This window comes from Diabrotica virgifera, chromosome 8 (assembly GCF_917563875.1).
Source record: "Diabrotica virgifera virgifera chromosome 8, PGI_DIABVI_V3a".
Classification (NCBI taxonomy): Eukaryota; Metazoa; Arthropoda; class Insecta; order Coleoptera; family Chrysomelidae; genus Diabrotica; species Diabrotica virgifera.
The window spans coordinates 137,089,433-137,115,080 of NC_065450.1; the positions used below are offsets into that span (position 1 = coordinate 137,089,433).

The window sequence follows — 25,648 nt, forward strand, 5'->3', positions numbered from 1 at the left end:
AAAAAATGGGTCATTTTTGATATCGCGTATCTCCTAAACCTGTTGTCCGATTTAAGTGATTTTTTGAATATCTTATAGCGCTATTCTTTGTCAATATCCCTGTAATAATATTTTTGCTAAACAGGTAAATTTTCATTGTATACCGGGTGTCCGAATCAAACTGTGTTTTTTTCTCAAAGTTCGCAACACCCTGTGGAATATTTTAGCATTTATAAAATACTGAAGTTAAAACCCAACTATAGCCTCAGGTTTTCTTAACATTCTGTTTTTTGATTCATTCGCTTATGTTGGATAATACAAAATTTATGTACTTTAACAACTAGGCATGCTCTTTATCAGTACAGGGTGTTTCTAAAGAAGTACGACAAACTTTAAGGGGTAATTCTGCATGAAAACATAATGACCGTTTGCTTTATAAACATATGTCCGCAAATTCTTCGTTTCCTACATACAGGATGTTGAATTTTTTCTTACAAACTGACGATTTATTTATTACCCTAAAACCGGTTGAGATACGCAAATGAAATTTGGTGGGTTTTAAGACTTAGTTATTGAACATTTTTTGACATAAAATTAAGAATTTTTTATTCACCATTGGCGTGCATACGAATAATATGATCGGTCATATTACCCGTATGCGCTCCAATGGTGAATATAAAATTCTTAGTTGAATGTCAAAAAATGCGCAATAACCATCTCTTAAAACCTACCAAATTTCATTTGCATATCTTAATCGGTTTTAAAGCAATAAATAAATCGTCAGTTTGTAAGAAAAAATTTAACATTCCGTATCTCAGAAACGAAGCATTTGCGGATATATGATTATAAAGCAAACTGTCATTATTTTTTAATGCAGAATTACCCCTTAAAGTTTGTCGAACTTATTTAGTCCCTAAAACCCCTTAGACTTATAACACCCTGTACTGATGAAGAACATGGCTAGTTGTTAAAGTACATAACTTTTGTATTATCCAACATAAGCGAATGAATCAAAAAACAGAATGTTAAGAAAACCTGAGGCTATAGTTTGGTTTTAATTTCAGTATTCTATAAATGCTAGAATATTCCACAGGGTGTTGCGAACTTTAAGAAAAAAACACAGTTTGATTCGGACACCCGACATACAATGAAAATTTACCTGTTTAGCAAAAATATTATTACAGGGATATTGACAAAGAATAAGGCTATAACATATTCAAAAAATCACTTAAATGGGACAACAGGTTTAGGAGATACGCGACATCAAAAATGACCCATTTTTTAGGGTGCCCGTTTTCTATGACGCGCTTTATTACTTTTAATTTTATAAATGTCCTTACACAAAATCAAGGATTTACACACTACATAGTACTTACTGTTACTATTAGTAAAAAAATTATGCCATAGGAATTATTTATAAACCACATGAAAAAAATACAAACATTTCTTTAGATGAATTTGAAGACAGTCTTTTATATATTTATACAACTGTAGATAAGATGATATGTATGGGGGATTTTAACTAGGATTTGTTGGACTTTGAAAATACAAATGTAAAAAAAATTTAATTGCATTCTAGAAGCACTTAATTTATGCCAGATAATTGATAAACCTACTAGAGTTACAGCCACCTCGGCATCTCTTTTAGATTATGTTATAGTACCGAACAGTACTGATTATGATAAGGGGGTTATGCAAAAGATTATTTCAGATCATTCAATGGTATTCTGTAATTTAAAAATTGATAATAACATAAAAACTCCAAAATTTATTACTTATAGAAGTTTTAAAAATTTTGATGAAGTAAGCTTTGAAAATGATCTATTTAACACATCATTTTTTAGAATTTTCGATCAGACCACAGTTGATGAAAAAATTTCGTATTTTGTAAACTGTCTGAATAGTCTTTTTGACAGACATGCCCCTATCGTTACATCAAGAGTTACTAAGCCTAAATCACCTTGGTTAACTTTTCCTATAAGGATGATGATGGCAGAAAGAGATAAAGCACTAAGTAAATATAAGCGAACTAGATCTGAGGTTCATTTCCAAACTTATAAAAATTTACGTAACTTTACGTTTCAGTCTATTAAGAGGGAAAAGAAAGCATATTTCGTGCAACAATTTAATAATAACACTCCTAAACACTCCTAGAGAAATGTGGCGTTCTCTAAAATATAATAAATGTTTACCTGACAAAAGAATTGAGATACCAAATAATTTAAATAATCCAGATGAGATAAACAAATTTTTTATTGAATCAATTCCACAATCTGAACCATCAGAAGATGTTAAAATTTTTTATAAAACTAATACAATTATAGATTCTACTTTTAACTTTCATGAAATTAATGACTTGTTTGTTTACAAAGCAGTTTCTGACATAAAAACTAATTCTGTGGGATGTGATGGTTTAAATGTTATGTAATTTGATTAAACTATGTTGTCCACATATAATTTCCTATATTACTCATATTGTTAATTTTTGCATAACTAACTGTGTCGTTCCAACTTCCTGGAAAAAAGCAATTATTAAGGTTTTGCCTAAAAAGCAAAATCCTGTTGAATTTAAAGATTTGCGACCAATAAGTATTTTGCCTACCCTGTCGAAAGTTTTAGAAAGAGCTTTGGAAACACAAATTAAAGATTATTTACATGTTAATTCATTACTTCCTTCTATTCAGTCAGGTTTCCGTAAAGGATATAGTTGTACTACTGCTTTACTTCATATTACTGATGATATTTTAAAAGGAGTAGATCAAGGTGAGTGCACAGTGTTAGTGTTATTAGATTTCAGTCGTGCATTCGATACCATATATTACGATCTTATGATTAGCATGTTAAAATATATAGGATTTTCTAATAATGCCAGTACTTTACTTGAACAGTACCTCAAATTTAGAGAGCAGCAAGTTTATATCAATGGTGTAAATTCAAACTTTCTATTACTTAAATCAGGTGTTCCACAAGGTTCCATCCTTGGACCTTTATTGTTTTCTATATATACTTCTTGACTTTTAACCAAAATTCGGAATTGCAACGTGCACTTATATGCTGATGATACCCATTTGTATTTAAATTTTGCCTGCAAAATTATTAATGACAATCTAAAAGCATTTATTGATTATGCAACTGAGCACTGCCTGATTATTAATCCAACGAAATCAAAAGTAATGTTATTTGGTTATAAGCATCATCAGCAATATTTGATAAATTCAATTAACATTTATATAAACAATGAAAAACTTGAAGTTGTAAATGCTGCAAAAAACTTAGGTGTTACTCTTGACTCCGAACTAAGGTTTCAGAAACATGTCGTAAATATACTGATACAACGCGCTTACTGTAATATTAAAATGATTTATGGAAATCGCCATTTATTTTCAATTCATATGAAAAACTTTGTGAAACACTTGTATTATCATTATTTAATTACGCGGATGTATTTTATGGACCAAATTTAACTCTAGTATATAAAAATAAGATCCAAAAAGTTCAAAATTCGTTTCTTCGTTTAATTTTTGGTATAAGAAAGCGACAAAGAGTATCGCATAAATTAAAAGAAACTAAATGGCTAAATATGGAGAATAGAAGAAAACATCATTTTCTCACTCTTTGTCATAAAGTAATTGTAAATAAAAAAACCATCTTGCCTACTAGTCCTGTCGCCAGGGGGGGTACAACGGCCTCCTGTATTCAGATGGACTTACCCAAGTTTCTTTTATGTATTTTGACCTGTAGAACACGAATTTTTTGGGTAACAGTTGATCCGGATGTCGATAAGATTGTTATAAACCAAGAAGTTGAGGAATCACATAACAGCGATTTCTCGCAAAACAAAACATTTTTTTGTATTTTTTGGGCCATTCTAACCAAAAAATGTTCCTACAAATTTTTTCGTAGGATGCATAGTTTTCGAGATAAACGCGGTTGAACTTTCAAAAAATCTAAAAATTGCAATTTTTGAACCCGAATAACTTTTGATTAAAAAATAAAATAGCAATTCTGCTTACCGCATTTGAAAGTTCAAGTAAAATTATATTGGATTTAATTATATGTATTGCTAAAAATGTATTATTTTATTGTTAAAAAAAGCTATAAACACCTAGTGCTTGAGTGATGTTTTCAATAATTTCTCATTTAAAATCAAACGAGTAGGTAGAAGAGGTAAAAGTGCAAGCGGGGCTATTTCTACGTAGCATGCATTAAAACGCATGTATTAGGCACGGGAAACACTATGTGTTTATAGCTTTTTTTAACAATCAAAAAATAAATTTTTAGCAATGCAAGTATTCAAAACAGATATAATTTGACTCAAACTTTTAAAGGCGGTAAGCAGAATTGCTATTTTATTTTTTATTCAAAGGTTATTCGGGTTCAAAAATTGCAATTTTTCGATTTTTTGAGAGTTCAACCGCGTTTATCTCGAAAACTATGCATCCTACGAAAAAACTTGTAGGAACATTTTTTGGTTAGAATGACCCAAAAAATACAAAAAAATGTTTTGTTTTGCGAGAAATCACTGTTATGTAATTCCTCAACTTCTTTGTTTATAACAATCTTATCGACATCCGGATCAACTGTTACCCAAAAAATTCGTGTTCTACGGGCCAAAATACATAAAAAAAACTTGGGTAAGTCCATCTGAATTAAGAAGGACGTTGTACCCCCCCTGGCGACAGGACTATACATCGAAAAATAAAATATCGCTCTGATGTTCACAATATAAATATATATTCGAGGCATTGAAGCACAAAACCAGGCCTTACTGTCGATTTTTGCCGCAGTAAGACGGATTTTAATGCAGTTTGGTGCGTTTAGATTCGTGAGAATGTCAGGAAACTTTGTGAACTAATTTAATGAATAAGAAATCTCAAATTGCATTTGTACATGAGAAAAATGCATTTCAAAAGTGCATTTTGAAATAGGCAATTATTATAAATTTGTAACTCGGTAAATAGTAGGAAAAATTGACCCAATTTTCTTACTCGGGGTTTTTGGGGTCGCCGAAAACGAATATGAGGTCGTCGAGAGTGTGCAAACTACCTGGTGCTGCAGCGGGTGTAATAAACGTCTTCCTCTGGAGTATTGTGGTAATTTATCATATAATTGGCTTAAACTCATTACTTGGGGGTTTTTGGGGTCGCTGAAAATAAATATGAGGTAGGCGAGAGTGTGCAAAGTACCTGGTGCCTGCAGCGGGTGTAATAAACGTCTTCCTCTGGACTATTTTGTTAATTTTTTGGTAATTTGTTAAATAATTGGCCCACACTTGTTACTCGGGGGTCTTTGGGGTCACTGAAAATAAATATCGCGACGACGATATTATAAAAAACATGATTATTTTGTTCAGGATCTCCATTTTCTTTAATTTGGCGCTTAAAATTATGTTGGCAGTATTGATACATTCTTGACTAATTTCATTTAAGATTTATTGCCTTTCTCTCTCACAAGTTTGTATACACTAATATAACGGTTACACGTAAAACAAGTTTAAAAACTATTTATGAACACGGTAATTTTCGAGAACAGCAAAAACGGTGTTACTCGCTCAGATACTCGTGTCGAATTTTTTCGTAAAAAATATTGATTAATATATTTTTGAACAAATCATTTTAGTAATATATTTCTATGATAGTGTTTATAAATTCAAGTGTGTCTTTCATCAATAATTCAGGTAAATAATGGTGCTTATATATAGATGATCTGACTCGTATTTCATCTGAAATTCAAACTTACGATTTTATTTTCAGTTATCTCATTACTGCTCGTATCAAGTAAAAGTGATTGATATATAGGGTGAGGCAGATAAAGGGCCTATTAGAAATATCTCGAGAACTAAAGGTAAAAGAATCATGAAAATTGGAATACAGGGGTTTTGAGGTATGAATAGTGTGACCAACTCCAATTTAGTCGAATTCGGGACAAGAGTGAAAAAACTACCTAAAATCCGGGACTTTTCAATGAAAATCGGGCCATTTTTTTTAAATACATATAAAACTTAATATCATCATTTTATTGATTTTATTTAACATTTTTATGTTGACAAACATTTTTTGATGGAATGCGTTGTAATGATAATTACATCTTTGATACTATTTGACGTTTCGACTTCCAATCCGGAAATCGTTCTCAAAAAACGAAAAATTAGCAAATCAACTAATAGTGTTGGATTTTCATGTAAATTCAACCTTGGGTTAAAATATAATTATCATTATTTGATATTCATGTTTTTAAATCGTCTTTTCAGAAGACGATATTAATTAAAATACAGAAACCGGAAAAGTCCAGAGCTTGAGTTTTCGTAGAACTATAATATACGACGATATAAAATAATGCATGCGTTTTGGATATGGTATTAGTATAACAGTGTAGAAATTGTAGACTTTTTTCGTCCCACCAATTCAATTTGATGTGAATTCTTAGAAGAATGATGTATTAAAAATTTCAAAATGGAATTTTACCGAAACGTTGAAAATTCGGATGGCCCGGAAGCCTTGTCCGGGACGCCGGGACACGACTTCGTAATTCGGGCCATGTCCCGGATGTTTCGGGCTAGTTGGTCACACTAGATATGAACTATTTATTGAAAATATTTTGGTATCTTTGCTACTTCCGGTTATACCGGAAGTTGATTGTAACTTCGTTTTTTTAAATGGGACACCCTGTATATTTTTACATTTTTGGATTCTGCTCGATGTCTTCTTTCTTTTGTTGTAAGTCAGACTGCGTCAACTCATGCGGGTGCAGGAAGCTTGGGTTAGTTTGTAATTCAGCCTGCAAAAATTGTGCAGGCTCTGATTGCACAAATATTGCATTGGAATCGAGAGTGGAAGGCAATAATGAAGAAGAAGATGATAATGATAAAGAAAATGAATTTTAAAGATAACTTACGATAAATTTTGTATAATGAACTTTTTAGCCATAAATATATAATAAAAATACCACCCTTTCGATCACTATAGTTACATCGAAGAAAATGTAATAAACCAAAAACCCCGAGTAACGGGTTAAAACTAATTATATGATAAATTGCCATACTACTCCAGAGAAAGACGTTTATTACACCCGCTGCAGGTACCAGGTAGTTTGCACACTCTCACCGACCTCATATTCATTTTCAGCGACCCCAGAAACACCCGAGTAACGATTTTAAGCCAATTATATGATAAATTACCACAATACTCCAGAGGAAGACGTTTATTACACCCGCTGCAGGCACCAGGTAGTTTACACACTCTCGCCGACCTCATATTTATTTTCAGCGACCCCAAAAACCCCCCGAGTAACGAGTTTAAGCCAATTATATGATAAATTACCACAATACTCCAGAGGAAGACGTTTATTACACCCGCTGCAGGCACCAGGTACTTTGCACACTCTCGCCGACCTCATATTCATTTTCAGCGACCCCAAAAACCCCCGAGTAACGAGTTTAATCCAATTATATAATAAATTACCACAATACTCCAGAGGAAGACGTTTATTACACCCGCTGCAGACACCAGGTAGTTTGCACACTCTCGCCGACCTCATATTCATTTTCAGCGACCCCAAAAACCCCCCGAGTAACGAGTTTAAACTAATTATATGATAAATTGCCATAATACTCCAGAGGAAAACGTTTATTATTCCCGCTGCAAGCACCAGGTACTTTGCACACTCTCGCCGACCTCATATTCATTTTCAGCGACCCCAAAAACCCCCGAGTAATGAGTTTAAGCCAATTATATGATAAATTACCACAATACTCCAGAGGAAGACGTTTATTACACCGGCTGCAGGCACCAGGTAGTTTGCACACTCTCGCCGACCTCATATTCGTTTTCAGCGACCCCAAAAACCCCCGAGTAAGAAAATTGATTCAATTTTTCCTACTATTTACCGAGTTACAAATTTATAATAATTGCCAATTTCAAAATGCACTTCTGAAATGCATTTTTCTCATGTACAAATGCAATTTGAGATTTCTTATTCATTAAATTAGTTCACAAAGTTTCCTGACATTCTCACGACTCCAACGCACCAATCCGCATTAAAATCCGTCTTACTGCAAAAAAATCGACACCTCAATCCTTCAATGCCTCGACTAATAAGAAATAGGGGATTGTTGACTATTCCTCCTTTTTCACGTGAGCTTTATCGACGCTCTTATAGTTGTCAAATCAGCAGTTTATATATATATAATAAGATTCCATCTACATTAAAAACATGTAACATACCAAAATTTAAATTCTTGCTTAAACGCCGTCTCCTAAACATTCAAAATTAAGGTGCCGTGATTTTTTTTCTCTTTCTCATAGTAATAAAAAAGTAAGTGGGTCCGTCTTCCTTGTGAGGTGCATTTTTTACTATCTTACTGTTCAATATTATATTCTTTACTACTGTTTTGTTAGAACCATAAGACTACTATTACACTGGGGTTAAGTGGAAGAATATTTTTGTTGTGTCTTAGAACACAGCAAAAATAAACTTCGCCCTCTACTTTAGAGAATATACATTTTTGTTATACTTATTATTTTTTAGAAATAAAAGTCGGATTATTATTATTATATATTATTACTGTGTTTCTTCAGGTTTTTAACCAGTCCTATTTGGAAATGTGGTGGGAAATATACTATGAGTATTGATTACAATCACGGGTACCCAACACATTACCATTTTGTAAAAATTAGACATCCTACAAGCAATATAATAATATTCCAATTATAAAAACCAAAACAAACACCTTGTGTGAATTTCTGCTTTGTTTGGAAACCATTTCAGAGTAGCCAACATTGATTTGACGTCACGACTATCACGGTCCATTGCGATATATTATAAAAAGCTATTATTTTCCATACAATATTTTTTTATTTAGCTTAAATGCCTCGACAACTAAGGACACTGGCATGACACAGTTCATTTCGCAATCATATTATAGTGTAATGTGTAATGTGTGTTGTGTGTGTTGAGTAAATGTCTTGTTACTAAGTAAACTCGACTTAATTGTCATTACAAAGAGACGTTAATTGTATCCGAACGTCTGCGGTCCCTCCGGTGAGTACCGATCAACAAACAATATGTTATTATTGTCTATAAAGAATTCAAGAAGATATCCAAATTGCAATTGCATTAATTTGAATTGAAATTTGAATTAAAATCGCATTTAATCAATTTCACATCTTTGTAATTGAGGACTCAACGTGGAATACTAGTTATAAGTAAAGTACCTATTACACCTGGAAATTAAGCCGAAAAAGCGCTTGAAAATTATAAAAATTACTGGTTGCTATTTTTTAACTGGAATATTGGGAGAGGCGTACTACCTTGTGGGTATCGAAATTTTTATTGCGTCATATTTTTTTATTAAAATTTAAGGAAAAGAGATATTTTTGATTAATTTAATTTTATTACAGTGGAACCCCGATAAGTCGGCCTCCGATAGCCCGGAAGTCCGGCTAATCCGTACCGATTTTTATCAGACAAAACAAATATTTTTTTTAGTTTATCTGAGTTTTTTACCAAGAAATGCATAATACTGTAGTATACAGGGTGAGGCACATAAAGGGCCTATTAGAAATATCTCGAGAACTAAAGGTAAAAGAATCATGAAAATTACAATACAGGGGTTTTGAGGTATGAACTATTTAATGAAAATATTTTGGTCTCTTTTCTACTTCCGGTTATACCGAAAGTATATTGTAACTTCGTTTTTTTAAACGAGACACCCTGTATATTTTTATGTTTTGGATTCTGCTCGATGTCTCCTTTCTTAAAATAGGAGGTTTTGTAATATTATACAGGGTCGGTAAAAAGATAGTTACGGTTTCTTATAAATTTTGTAGCAAACTTCACACCCTGTAAAATTGTCCTGATTTGATATCAAAACTCCATTTATGTTTAAGGATTTTTAATATAGTTTATTATCAATTAAAAATTAATAATATAGCGAAATGTTTAATTTTAGTATACAGGGTTAGTCGAAACTCGGAATGAGTATTTTCTGGATTTTCTTAAATGGAACAACCTGTATTTTTGTATTGTAGTGAAATGATATTTTATAGTACTTTTTATTTCTTAAGCATTCCCTATAACTAACTGCTTTAAGTTGTAAGTTATTCGTAGTTCTTTAAGCCAAACATTAATTGCAACAAAAATTACGTGAAATTTGATTAGGTTTGCGGTGAAAATAATCAATCATAAATAATTTTTTGAAAATAAACACATATTAATCTCGACTGACCCTTAAGTTATTAATACTGGTTGTTATATCAAAATACCTACGTAGTTTAGATTGTTGGTGTGTTTAATATTAATAAAAACATACAATATTCTATCTAGTTGGCTATGACTTTGACACTAAATATTCTTAAACATTCTACTATTTTTGAAGTTCCATTTGCTTTGCTACCATTACTAATATGAATTTTTCTAATGAGGAACTGATTCATATGTTTTTTTGTTCTAGGAGAGTATGACAAATGTGCTACTAGCAATAAGAATTCATCATCAGCACTTCCATGATAGATGACAACCACAAAGAGAAACTTTTTAAAACGTACTAGAGCGATTTCATCGAACTGGACATTTAGATTACGAGAAATCTGATCGAACAAAAACTATTGTAAATGATTAAAATGAATTAAATATTAGTGTCCCTGAGAATCTGCATATTAGTATGAACGTTCTCGTAATCTAAGTACCTAGTAGGTACGTCGAAACTATTCTGTTAGTAAATTTTGAAAAGTTTCTCTTCTTGGTTGTCGTCTATCAGGGAGCTGCAGATGATAAATTCTTATTGCTAGTGGTACATTTTTGTTATACTCTTCTAGAACAAAAACTTTACTAATCACTTCCCCATTACAAAAATTTATATTATTAATAGTAACAAAGCAACTGGAACTATAAAAATAATACAATGTCTAATGTTTAATCAAGTTTAGTGTCAAAGCCATAGCCAACTAGGTAGAATATGGTTTGTTTTTATTAATATTTTATGCACCAAAAATCTTAAAAACGAAGGCATTTTGGTATCTCATCCAATATTAATAAATTAAGGATCATTTTAGATTAATATGTATTTATTTTCAAAAAATTATTTATGAATGATTATTTTCGCCGCAAACCTAATAAAATTTCACGTACCTAATTTTTGTTGCAATTAATGTTTGGCAAAGAACTACGAATAACTTACAAATTAAAGTAGTTAGGTATAGGGACTGCTTAAGAACTAAAAAAGTACTATAAAATATAATTTCATTACAATACTAAAATGCAGGGTGTTCCATTTAAGAAAACTCAGAAAATACTCATTCCGAGTTTCGACCAAGCCTGTATACTAAAATTAAACATTTCGCTATAATATTAATTTTTAATAATAATAGACTATATTAAAAATCACTTAAATATAAATGGAGTTTTTGATATCAAATCTTGGCAGTTTGAATATTTCGTGCGAAAATCAATGTTTATTTTTCAAACAATGTTTTTTTCTGTTTTCTGGCAGCAGTAAAATATATTTAGAATTAAATAAATTGCATACATTCTTCTTTTTGTGTAAATTGATTTAATTAAAAAAAAATTTTTGGACACCCTTTATAAATAATTATGTTAATGTTTATATAAGTGAATAGAGAATTGAATACCCTTTCAAATGAGCTATCACGTGACCCCTATTCTCATTTAAAAAAATCATCGATTACGTCATTAAGTCCAGATTGATGACGTCACTAGTATGATATATATGCCAAAAAATCCTAATTTAAAAATAAAAATCGACCGACCCCTCTGTGGCGCAGTGGTAAGAGCGCCTACCTTTGAAACGAAAGGTCGGGAGTTCGAATCCTACCAGGGGCAGAAATTTTTCATTTATTATAAATTAATAAATGAAAAATAGTTTCTGTCCTTGTGGGATCGGTACTCACCGGAGGGACCGCAGACGTTCGGAAAAAATTAGCGTCTCTTTGCAAAGACAATGACGTCGACTTTGCAAAGTAACAAGACACTTACTCAACACACACACTACACATTACTCCCCTGACTTATTGATAAGTTATACAATTACGTGGCAAAGGTTCTAGTTCTAAACCAAAGCCAAAATCAGAGAAAAAAAAATCGACCGGTTTCGGGATTTTTTCACCGTCGCCGTTTCACGAAATAATGAATTTATGCGTTACTTTATGGACGCACTGTACAACTATACTATACAACTTATGTAATTTAGATGTACTGTGTATATATCTATTTCATGCTTTTGCAATTATAATGGAGTTTATCTCGAAGTATATCTAGTGTATTTTGTTAATTCGTACCATATTCTCCGGCTAACCAGGATTTTCGATAACCCGGATCGGCCGCGGTCGAGATTAATCCGAGCTATCGAGGTTTCTCTATATTGTCAAAAACTACGCATTATAAATGAAACCGTTTTCACTCGACTTTCTTAGATATAGTTGATCTTTTAAAGAAGATTTTTTAAATTAAAAAATGTTTATAAACAAAAAAATTATTGCAAATTAAACCCGAAAGTAAGCAATTGTTTGTAAGTATTAAAATAAATAATAAAAAATATTTAAAACACATTTAGTACATTCATTCAAGCAATTCACCTCGCAATTCTAAAGGCCTTCATGGATTTGGTAGAAATTTTAACAGTAGCTCAAAAATGGGGCAAATAACAACCCTGACTTGGTGCCAATGTATGCTTCCACCTCGGGAGTGGATGCCACCCTTACTCGAGGGTGGAAATTTAAAATTTAAAAATGATACCGGGAGTAGATAGAGAATTTAATTTTATGAAGAAAATATATAATAAAATTTCGTACTTAACTTATAATTTCTGAGTTATTCGCGATTAAAAATTCCAAAAAAAAAAACCTTTTTTAATAGTTATTCGTGAATAACTCGAAAATTACGCATTTTCAGGAAAAATCATCCCTCTTAAAATTGAAACATAAAAAAACAAAGAAACTAGTCAGTTTTAATTAAGTTTTTTAAATAATATTAAGCAACTTATGAGTCACTGAAAACGAATTTTTGGTTTTTCGTAAATTTATGCAAAGATTTGAGCTCAAATAACGGAAAAATGATTAATTTTTCATAGAAAATGTTAATAAGCATTTTTAATGTTAATAAGTATTAAGAAAATGTTAATAAGTATTTTTTAGACCTTCAAAATAAGCTTCGACAAAAGCCTCCAGCGTGAAAATTAAGCAAGTTATGTATGACGAAATTTGGTCAAATACTTCGAATTTATAAAAGAAAAAAATAACTGTATTTATGTTCCGACAACAGGTTTCAGAAGTTTGAATTATTTAGAATAATTATATTTTGAAAACACTTATTTTAAATAAATTTCTTTTTTTTTTTCGATTTTTCAAAAACTACGTAATTTTTTCAAAATATCTCAAAAACTATTGGATATATGAAAAAAAGTGTCCGAATCAAAAATTTTGCTTCTTTTTACTGAAAATTTTGCCTTTTTTAGAACTCACGTAGCTTTTAAATTAAGCGAGATATAAGCGTTTAAAGTATTGATTTCAATGCAAAGGGAGCCCTTTTACATTACAGTCTTTTTAGCCCTTTAACATTAAAATTCTCTGAACAAAAGGGGCTAGAAAGATTACAACTCTTATTATCTTATAGTTTATGAAATTCCCTACAAAATGGTTTAAGAGTAAATGCAAAAAGCTTAAAGGGAAGCCGAGTTATTGTTAAAAAACCAAATACATTTTTCTAGAGATAATGTTTGAAAATTACGGAGCGTCTAAATTTTGACGTTTTTGGAGTATGTTTTCTTTTTTACATGCAGTGTCTGCTTTGTATTTACATATCGGGCAACAAAACTTTCAATTTTGCTGATTGGAGATGGACAAAACTGAATGGCACCTTTTTACCAAACAAAATGACGGATATTCCTGCACCAGAAGAACTTCCTATAATGATATTTTGCAATTGCAAAAAAGGAGGTGGTTCAACTTGTGGGTGTCGCAAACTTGGATTATATTGCAATCAATTTTGCGGTTCTTGTTCTGGTGATAGCTGCCAAATTATCCTCCTGTCGATCAAGAAGAAAAAGAAGTTGATGCAGCAGAAATAGACGAATTTGGAAGTTGAAGTTAAATTATTGATATATACTTTAAAAATCATATTAATTTTATACTTAATTTAATGTTGTTAAACAAATATTTTTCATTATCATCAAAATGCGAAGTTTAAAAAGTTGAATTTTCCTAAACGTATGTTTTTATGCAATAGAACTTTTATAAAATATATAATTATATCATAAGCTGCAGATAATTTTCATTTTCTTAACGAATTCCATTACTTCAAGCTTTCAAAAAGATTTTTTTTCCGTAATTTTTATGATAAGGTGTAGTTTTTAGGGGTTGAATCAAATTAAAAACTTATATGTATCAGGTTTTTTATATATATGTAAATAATATTATATATTTTTTCTATTTAAGATAGAAGATAAAATGATTTCATAATCTTAGCGATTTTTTTAAAAACTATATGGGGGTAGTTTTTAAGGGTAGTTACATATAAAAATATCGAACTATTTATAGTTACATTGTAAAAAACAACAAAAATTTAATATGTTCAAACATACTGATGTCTATAACTGATTCCATTTATTAATTTTCAATTTTTTCTCAAGTTTCGTTCTTAGGGGTGGTTTTGGTGGTTGCATTATTTAAAAAAAAATGAATGTGTGTGTACTTTGTACGCACGTAAGAAGTTATACTTCTATTATATGATTATATGATTATAAACGAAATTAATATACTTTTTATTTATATTTTATTTAAATATTAAATTAATTTATACTTACTACTTCTCAAACATTTTTATTAAAACAGTGCCAAAAATTAAAATAATAAAAAAATAAAACACACACAAACTTATTAAAAATGCCACAAATGATTTCTGAACATTAATTGTCGGAAAATTTTTTAACTAAATACGTATTTTCTGAAAATAAAATTATATAATAAATATACTTACAATCATAAAATGTATAAAAAAAAATAAAAAAATAAAAGTTTCTATTGGGATTCGAACCATCTTACCACGCGGCTGGTATTTCCGTTGTATTGGGATTCACTCGCATTAAAACTTGGCCACAGAGACAGCTTGTCATTATGTGCGAAGATCGTCTAACTAAACAGATTAACCTTTTGACATTTTTAACTTATGTAAATCAAATTATTTTGATTTTGAATTGAAATGATTTAGAATTGAAAAAATACAACAAAACATATAGTAAGAAAACAATATATTAGGTGAATATTGATAGAAATTTTGATGGTAATCAAATGATGTAAATAAAAGTATTACATACTACTTATGTATTTTGGTAGGTTCAAGGTAAGTATCGGAGCCCGTATAACGACTAATAAATTTCGCAATCACTTGCGTAACAAGTAACAAAATATCATAACAAAATTTGATCAACTATTTATAAAACACTTACCAGTGAAAGATTCTTTAGCTTTGAATAAGCGAGATCTGCGGCACTCATTAGTCACAGTTTGATGAGCTTTCACATTGGCATGCAACAATCATCTCTTCTATGTAAATAAGTCCAAAAATATAATATGAAAACTATTTAAAAACGCATTAACTAACTTTTTGTTTGTTGTTTCTCTTCCTACAAATTTTAAAACGCAACAAGCATACATTATAACCAAACCACAGTCCCACAGCTGCCATATTGGATAATTTTTGTCATGTCATTTGAACATCCAATCAGAACAAAGTTATAATGCGCATGCGCCCGGTCGCTAGGTTTTCCATATAAAATTTCACCGTCATTACGCCCGTAAAGAAGTATAACTTCAAAAATAAATGTCAGGTTTCTTATACTTGAAGGAAAGAAATTTTCCTATAACGATCCAAAATAAAAAATTTTAATGTTTCTTGACCATATTTTTTTAGATAATCTTTGTATGAGGGGTTCTTTCTAAGGATAGGTGAGTTGTAAAATATCAAAATATTAAAGTCATGATTCAAAACAATCAACATTTATAATATTTAAACATAATTATGGACCATTACCGCTTTGATTCATTAGATTTCAATTTATTAGAGCGTGAGGCAGTTTTCATCCCTTAAAAATAAAAAGCACACTTTGCGACTAAGTCAGCTTAACTGACCAAGAAGAGGAGGTTAACACAAACTTAATTCCAAAATTTCTAGAAGATCGATGAAGGCAATTAGAATTGCGAGGTTTGGATCCATTTTAAACTTGAATGATTGTACTAATTTCACAATATGCATTTTTATGCAGTTACTATATTATGTACAAAGGATGGGCGCGATCGGTCAAATAATTTTTAAACAATTTTATATTTGTGCAGAGTGTGCAGTATTTTGTAACTCATTTTCAAATGGCTCTGCAGAGTGTGCAAGTGCTTTGTCAAAATTTAGACGGGATTTTTTAATTTCGTTCTTTTCGTAATGTCTCAAATTGTAATTTTTTAGCTTATAAAAAATGAAATTACTGGTACATTTTTAGTCTTATAAACAATTAAATTATCTTAGACGTTTACTTTCATAAAAAAAAACAAAATAAACTATCTCAAAGGTTATCAAAAACATATCTTTTTATACAAAAAAAAGAAGTCTGTGTGACCTGTTTTTATTGTTTAATATATAAATTTTTGTATTTACTGAACACACAGGTAGTGAAAAAATAATCCTATTAATTAATTAAATTAATAATTTAAGCGATTACCTATAGCTACAAGTAACGGTTATCCAAGAACATTCAAAAACTTAACGAAATAGCCATCTCTATGATAATGATGACAATATCATTGTCAACTAATGTTTACATCTCCATACCAGTGAGAATTTTACAATTTTACTACACATGATTTGCTGTATAAAGAAAAAAAATAAGGAGAGCCGTAAAGTGTTTGCGCCTACGTTCTTAAATATAGCTTATTGACATTATAATCCGTGGATACTTTAACTCTTTATAAGGCAAAAAACGGTACTTCATTATGCATCAATAATTATTTTTGTAAGTAAACAATTAAAATAGGCATTTATGCACCAAGGATGATGCATCAGAGGACATGTTTTAACAGATCTGTATTAGGGAGGGATATTGAAACTGTAGAAAGTTTCACACATTTGCGACTTGCATTAAACACGGATGGAACCATAAATTAACTCTGAGGAAAAAAGTAAAGGGAAACAAGCTTATTTTTACTCGCTCGTGTCTTTCGATCTAAAAATGCATACTGGAGATTAGAGTCTATAAAACTGTTATCAGACCAGTAGTATATTATGAATGTTCAGAGCTTCAGAGACTCCGATGGGCTGGTAGTACATATAGTGGACATTGAAACCGAAAGATTGCCAAAAAGAGCCAACAGAAAAAGGAGGAGAATGAAGTTGAAACGGACGTCCAAGATTTGCTAGACATAAGAACCCGGAGCGAGACCTTCAAGATTGGAGGACATTAAGCCTTGATTTGAGCTCTAGCAGCATTTTAGAGAGTATACAAAATCATTTGTACATACATAAGTTTGCTAAATAGAGTTATTTAATAATTACTGTAACAATATAGCCGTCAGCGGTTACCAACAGCTGACTCTTTATCTGTATAACCGTACTCACACTAACAACCTACCATGACCATCGATGCGCTCGGAACATCGGCAAACGTATAAAACGTCGTGAAAAACTGCAAGAAACTGAGTTAGATCCGGAGTATTGATCTGGTAAGAGATACTACCCTGGTTCCCTGAGTATTAATCAGAACACATCGCCTTTTTGCGTGTCAGTGATCGACTACTGATTGAACGCTTTTGTTCTTCTTCTGAGAAAAGTATCGTTCGACTCCGGCCCAACTCTCGCCTAGACTGAGTGTTGATCACTGAGTGTTGATCACTGTCGCACAGTGTACGATTTAACTAATCTAGGTGGACAAAACCCTGGAACTCTCTTAAGGGCTTCTAAATTACATTTTATGATAATATAATAGTTAATTGTGGTAAATAAAAGGCATGGCCAAATTTTAAATAGTTTTTATTGTTTTAATAAAAATTTTATACCTTTATCATGTCTAGATAATTGTTTTAGTGCAACAAATATATATATAAGGATCAGACGATATTAGTGAATATTTAATTAAGTCATCATTGCTTCGGTGTCTTGAAATTTTCATTGTATGCCCATTTTCATTGTCTGACTCTTCTTATTTCTTTATTTTTAGCCTCGGAATCTTTTTCAGACATTTGGCCAACTGGTATTAGTGAACTTTTTATTATATCTGCTCCATGTACCAATATTTTGTGAACAGTCACAGGCATGTTATACCATGGGTACAAACTTAAATATAGTTCCCTAGTCTTTATACAGTAGTTCTGAAATTTAACAGAGTCAATCTCATAACCAGACGCAACAGCTGCAAGAATCGTCCCAAAATTGTGAATGAGACGTTCATTAAGGTTAGTGATGCGTGCTGTGGTCGTATAATTATAAAAAAATGCCCTTGCGGTATTCCCATCGTTACTGGTACCAACTCCTGGTTTTACTTTGTCGATAATGAGACCCACTTCTTTAAATGTTTTCTTGATTTCGTCTTTTCTTGTTTTAAACATTTCTTTTTTATTGTCTGCTCTTACTTGCCACTCACAAAAATCTTGACGATAACTAATATTTAAAAGGCATTCCATCGTACGAATGTAGGCATGTAAGCTAGATATTCCAAACTGGTACATATTATGGTCTAGCTCTTTCGTTATTAATGCTGTATTCATTTTTTTAGATGTTACCTTACAGAGAAAACATCTTTGAGTTGATCTATTATCACTTAACACATTACACACTTTACCATCAATCATTGTCAGAATCATTTGATGCGTGACCGTGATGGTAACGCTTCGGACTTCTATAAGATTTGGAACCAATTCTTGAATTTGATTTTCAATCGCCCTACATTCATCTTTTATCAGTGCTTCGCTTTCTTTCTTATAAATAAATTTGAGTACTCTACAGAATCTTGGTGATGATGGCCGAGGATTTTGCCATATGGTCTCTTGTAGATTTTTCACAAGTTTTATTGGAACTAATGATATTAATTACAAACATATACTCATCTGTGCTCTCTGGATCCTCAAACGGTTGCTTATACAAACTATGTCCTAATGAACCATCAAACCCCCACTTATATATGAAAGAATAATTTTGCATGTTAGTGTCTAACCTTTCTCCTAGAATATTCTTGCATATTCTCATTGCTGTATGATTCAGTAGAGCACCCAGTCTTAGTTCCGCCGATATATCAGTTACTGTAATATTTTCAACTGGAGGATAACACTGCTCTTTTACCTTTGCTACGTAATCATACCATAGGTATGCATTAAAACCCCTTTCTTTTGCCTCTTGTTGCACATTCTTATAAGATTGTACAGTAAAATTGTTTGCTATAAAAAAGGCCAAAGCTTCTTCAGCTGTGTACGGCCTTTGTTTCATTTGGACATCTAAATTTTTTCTTGCTTTCTTATATGTGGAAGCACGTTTTGGTGAGGCTGACGATACTTCTTCCATCAACATAGCAGCATTACGTTTGCCACTAGCTCGGACACTTAATTGTGCAGCAAACGATAATTGATCTTTACTGTAGTCGCTAAGTAAATGTTGAATTTTCCTCTTTTTAGTCTTTTTGGAGCTATCCATAAAAGTCTTTTGAGGTCTACCACCACTAGTACTAGGTTTTGGAGATTGATTTGCTAATATCAGCATATCGAAAGTTAAATAATTGTTTAGCAATTGTTCGTATTCATTTAAAAACAAGTCCAGTCGTATTTGCTTCTGAACCCATTTGACTCGAATTTTTTCGCATTCATTTTTTAAGAACGCCTTTAATTGCTTCTCTTGTTCTTGATCAATAACCAAATCATCAAAACTCATCTTCACAAAGTTGATTACTGCATTTAATCGACCATTAGCCGGTATAGAACGCCAAAATTCAAATAATAATTTCCGCTTCATTTGGGCACCTGTAAGAACAAACATAAAGTATGTTAAAAAACGCAAGAAATAGTAATTATATTATGAAAGTGTGCATAGGCGTCCATGCCCATGGGAACGGGGGGCCGTGGCCTCTCTATCTTTTCGGGTGCTTTAAACTATAATATATGGTTATCCACAGTTTAGAAAATATAATGTGTAACATCTTTACGTCTGGCCCCCTAAAAATTTTTATATGGGCGCCCGTGAAAGTGTATGAAATAGAAAGTAGTTTAAGACCATAAGTACAGCTTTACTATGCTTTTTCTCATGAGAATCTTTCAGTGCGTCACAGTTTTTCGATTTCTTTTTAACGCATTAAATTGTATGTGAGAGAAAAAAACGCACGTCGGTGATTACATTTCGTCGGTGACATTTATAACATTTATTCTAGTTGTCAATAGATGGCGCTAAAACCGAAAATAAAATAATTTGCGAATTATATAATATATCTACGAATAGAATCTGAACAATTTAAAAGACTATACAAATCAAAGAAAATAAAGAAAATACCATTTTATAAATGCAATAAACACAATTGATTTGTATTTATGCCAAATTGCAAATAAAATTTGACAACTGTCAGATTTAAACTAAAATGTCATGTCACTAAAATGTATATTATCACGGACTCACCTTTTTTCTATCATTTGTGATGCACTGAAAAATGCTCATGAAAAAAAGCATACACTTGATAACATGGTATGTCTAAATACCTGAGACGTATGACAGATAAACAAACAATTTTGATGACCTATTTTGTATTGAGTATTAAGTATAATATTTACAAATAAGTACATATTTATTTATATTATATTTATTAAATATGTTAAAAATCGCAAAAAGTAGTAATAATATTATGAAAGTGTACTAATTAGAGATTAGTTTAAGACCATAAGTACAGCTTTACTACACTTGACAACATAGTATATATCTAAATGAATGTTACGTATGAAAAATAAATAAAAAAAAATTGATGACCTATTTTGTATTATATATTTACAAATACATATTTGTTTATATTTGGTTTATCAAGTAAATGCATAATTACCTAAAATAATAATGTCGAATCCATCATAAAAAAGCACTTAAAATTGCACTGAACACCAAGACACGTGTACACACGTTGACGTTAACGGTCATACTGAGTAGCCAGCCGTCCACCTGAAAAAGGTTCAGGTAGTTTCGGCCATTGTTTCTAAAAGATCTGCAATACGTTGTTTTGTATCATCAGTTAAAGTATGTATTTAAAAGTGAAAAGGAACTGATTAAACTTAGTTTTAACAATATAATTTAAATACCTTTTGTCCACCTAGATTAGTCAAATCGTACACAGTGATGTCGCCTAGACTGAGTATTGACTAAATATCGTCCTGTTCCTTGCCCATTGGAGTGCCGCTAATATATAATATTCACCTGCATCAACGTTGGACTGCGGCACCGATGATTTTCTTTATAAGAATTCGTCTTTTTATTGTACATATTGCTTAGAAAGAACTTTTTTTTTATTTATTCGAATATATTTTTATTTAGATTAACAATATATGGTAACTAAGACAGAGATCGGGAGAGCAAGACAAACTTTTCTCAACATGAAAAAATTTAACAACCCTCTTATAAAATTGGAAATAAAAGTTACTAGAATTCCAGGTACTCACCGTTCTTCTATGTGCAATAGATCATAGACCTTAACTGAAGCATCACTGAGGAGGCTCGAAGTGTTTGAAACGTGGTGCTATAGACGTATGTTGAGGATTTTCTGGATAGACAAAGTTATCAACGAAGAAGTTATACACAATATGTACAAAGCTTGAACTAGTCATAAACCGTTGCAAACTGGAATACCTGAGCCATAAAATGCGCAAAGAGCAACGATACGACCTACTTAGGACCATAGCTTAAGGTAACGTCTATGGAAAAAGAGTTCCAGAGAGAAGAAGAATGTTCTGGCTTCATAATCTACGAAAACGGTTTAACTTGACCAGAAACGTACGATTTAGGATAGCTGTGTACTTATCTCATCGTCCGTTCTTTCAAACCAGGGGTTCCCAAACTGGGGGACAGGAGGCAAGTTGAACATTACATTAAATTTAGGTTGTCTATCTAAATTTCTAAATTAACCATGATGTTTAGAAAATTAAAAGAAACCACTGCAACATCTGACTTTACTACATAAACTTGAAATCGAAGGCTTGAAAGAATGGAATGTTAGCGGTTCAATGTGGCAACAGCATTTGGTAACCGAGGGTTTCCAAGTACTGCCTCCTCCTTCCCTCCCGACATCAGACGCAGGCCTGCTAACTGCAGCTGATGAATTTTGACTCAATGTTTGAAAATATCTCGGCCTATCCTGCATGTGTTCTTGCATTATAAGAGGATACGTAGCAGCAAAAATCCTTCCAAATGAACGCAACGCTGTCTTGAAGTTATCTATTAAAGTGGTAAACTACATAAAAAACAGTACGTTAAATAATCCACTGTTTAAAACTCTTTGTGAAGATTAAGGAAGTGATCACAAAACACTGCTATTTCATGTAGAAGTAAGGTGGCTCTCAGAAGGGAACATGTTGGCCAGAATATTTGACCTTCGAGATGAAGAAGTCATCTTCTTGGAATATCAGAAGCAAAATGAACTAAGCGTATCCTTCAAAATACATTATACCCAAGTAATATTGTCTTAAAAATGAATAACCATTTTCAATTTCGTTGCAAAACGAAAATACAGCCGAACCATATTCCAGTCCAATCTGAGAGTGCTGCAAGCACCTCTACCGGTTTCGAAACTTATTAGTCTCTCATCAGGAGGCACATATGCTGCTCTCCCTGATCCAACCAAAACAAACCCCAGCGTGCAGTCCCGAATTGCAACGAACGAAATGGCATAGATGCCCTAGCGGCAACTGCTAGCAAAAGACTAAGTTTTCACTCTAATGGCACATAACATATCCCACCAGAATGAAAACAATGGGAACCTTCTCTGGTTACACCTCCGAGGCTTCTACAATTTGCAAGCCATACGGATGCTGAGACTAAGGAAGATGAGGGAATTCTACAATTTACAATTCACGTCACATCTGCTCAGCGCGGTAAAGTTCCAACGAGACTGGTTCCCTTCATACTCCACACAGAGTAAATGTAAATCAAAAATGAATAACCATTTTCAATTTCGTTGCAAAACGAAAATACAGCCGAACCATATTCCAGTTCAATCAGAGAGTGCTGCAAGCACCTCTACCGGTTTCGAAACTTATTAGTCTCTCATCAGGAGGCACATATGCTGCTCTCCCTGATCCAACCAAAACAAACCCCAGCGTGCATTCCCGAATTGCAACGAACGAAATGGCATAGATGCCCTAGCGGCAACTGCTAGCAAAAGACTAAGTTTTCACTCTAATGGCACATAACATATCCCACCAGAATGAAAACAATGGGAACCTTCTCTGGTTACACCTCCTACAAATTGTAGAAGCCTCGGAGGTGTAACCAGAGAAGGTTCCCATTGTTTTCATTCTGGTGGGATATGTTATGTGCCATTAGAGTGAAAACTTAGTCTTTTGCTAGCAGTTGCCGCTAGGGCATCTATGCCATTTCGTTCGTTGCAATTCGGGACTGCACGCTGGGGTTTGTTTTGGTTGGATCAGGGAGAGCAGCATATGTGCCTCCTGATGAGAGACTAATAAGTTTCGAAACCGGTAGAGGTGCTTGCAGCACTCTCTGATTGGACTGGAATATGGTTCGGCTGTATTTTCGTTTTGCAACGAAATTGAAAATGGTTATTCATTTTTGATTTACATTTACTCTGTGTGGAGTATGAAGGGAACCAGTCTCGTTGGAACTTTACCGCGCTGAGCAGATGTGACGTGAATTGTAAATTGTAGAATTCCCTCATCTTCCTTAGTCTCAGCATCCGTACGGCTTGCAAATTGTAGAAGCCTCGGAGGTGTAACCAGAGAAGGTTCCCATTGTTTTCATTCTGGTGGGATATGTTATGTGCCATTAGAGTGAAAACTTAGTCTTTTAATATTGTCTTATTTGTCAGACTCCTTTGACTTGTTGAACAGCCTTAACCTAAAACTGCAGGGTGGAGACTCAAATATGGTTACTCGCCGTGGTGCGATCAAGATGTATATTGATAAATTGCAACTTTGGAGGCGTGAAATATCAGCAAACCGCTGCAATTATTCAAATTTCCCTAAGGTAGAGTTAATCTCAGAAGAAACACGCTTTAAGGACGTTCATGAAGGATTAAGTTTGAAAATCCAAATATCAAACCATTTGGATAGCCTAATTGAAGAGTATCCGAATACTATAAGTCGGCGCAACTTCTTGCGTAGGAGGAATGATAAGCTGTAATATTACTGTAGAAGGAACATTTTGATGAAAAAGTTGGTGTCGAAAAGACGCCTATAAACGTGAAATTATACTTCGTTATAATAAAACAAAAGGAGATGTTGCCGTAGTGGACAAAATGGCACAACAATTCACAACACAGCGCCGAACATGCAGATGGCCCATGGTAATATTTTATCACATATAGATTTCAGCTATAGACGCTTTCAAAATTTGGAAAATAAAAAATTAAAATTACCATGGGAACCATTTGGATGCAAGACGAAGTTTTTTGTTAGACTTAAGACGGGAATTGGTGAAAGAAAATGTTATTTATCTACATATATCAAAATACAAATAATATGCACTCTCAGTTATGGCAAATGATCATATATTCTGAATTGGATGTTTGACCTGGAGGTAACAGAGCTTGGAGGGACAAGGTCAACATGCTAGGTGTTATTTATGTCAGATAAAAAAATCGAAAAAAGTTCCGTCATTACTGAATTGTGTATAAAACTTTGTTTGTGTTGCTCACTCTGTGAAAAATTTCATGTGTTTGTCTTGCAACGATAATTAATTTTTCTTGGGAAAAAATAAGTACTTTATTTGTAAAATTACCTATGTTTCATAGTATAATAAAATAGTTCTAATTATTATCTTTCCATTTATCTTTAATATAAAAAAATGAATAAACCGATGGGGTTCAAATGCACCCCGCACCGTTGTTTACATTAGAATCTGGGCACCGCTTTACGAGGGTTAATAATTTTTGTAAGTATTTCATGAAAACTAATATTTTTAAAATAAAGATGATTCAGATTTGATTACAGAATAAGGCTTTTACTATGTGCTTATACGTATTTCGGGTTTAACTTTACCCTCCTCAGAGCACCGTATAGAGGCACTGAACTGGAATCAAATCTTTTGGTATTTTCCGTGTAATTATTAAAATAATAAAGGATGCAACCGCATCATCTATGAATAGTTAGATCAAACAGTCAGAAACTAAATATATTGTTGTAGGTATCTTATGGCAGTATAAATAAATGTTTTGTTTTCAATGGAGTACTTATTTGTTCTTGATTTTTACCTAGGCCCATATAATTTATTGTTAACGAGGGGCGCGAGAAGCTTTCATTTCAGCAAAGGGGGGCGTGGTACAAAAAAATGTTTAAACCATACCAGGTAGAAGAGGTTCTAGAGTATACGGATGAGGTGTAGAAATAGTTTTCTAAATTGACGAGAAAATAGGAGCTAAAGCTGAAATAGTGGGATATGTATGAAAATGTAGGGCAAACACAGTTATGGTAGGGGAGCAAAGTATACT

The 25,648-nt window shown here is 32.4% G+C and overlaps 2 protein-coding genes across 3 annotated transcripts in view; one reads left to right on the forward strand and one right to left on the reverse strand.

Annotated features, from left to right (window-relative positions):
• Positions 1 to 25,648, forward strand: part of LOC126890385 (prolactin-releasing peptide receptor-like) — a 1,660,146-nt gene that overhangs the window by 1,343,723 nt on the left and 290,775 nt on the right. The window lies entirely within an intron of this gene.
• LOC114335607 (putative serine protease K12H4.7) overlaps positions 1 to 25,648 on the reverse strand; it is a 69,828-nt gene that overhangs the window by 11,936 nt on the left and 32,244 nt on the right. The window lies entirely within an intron of this gene.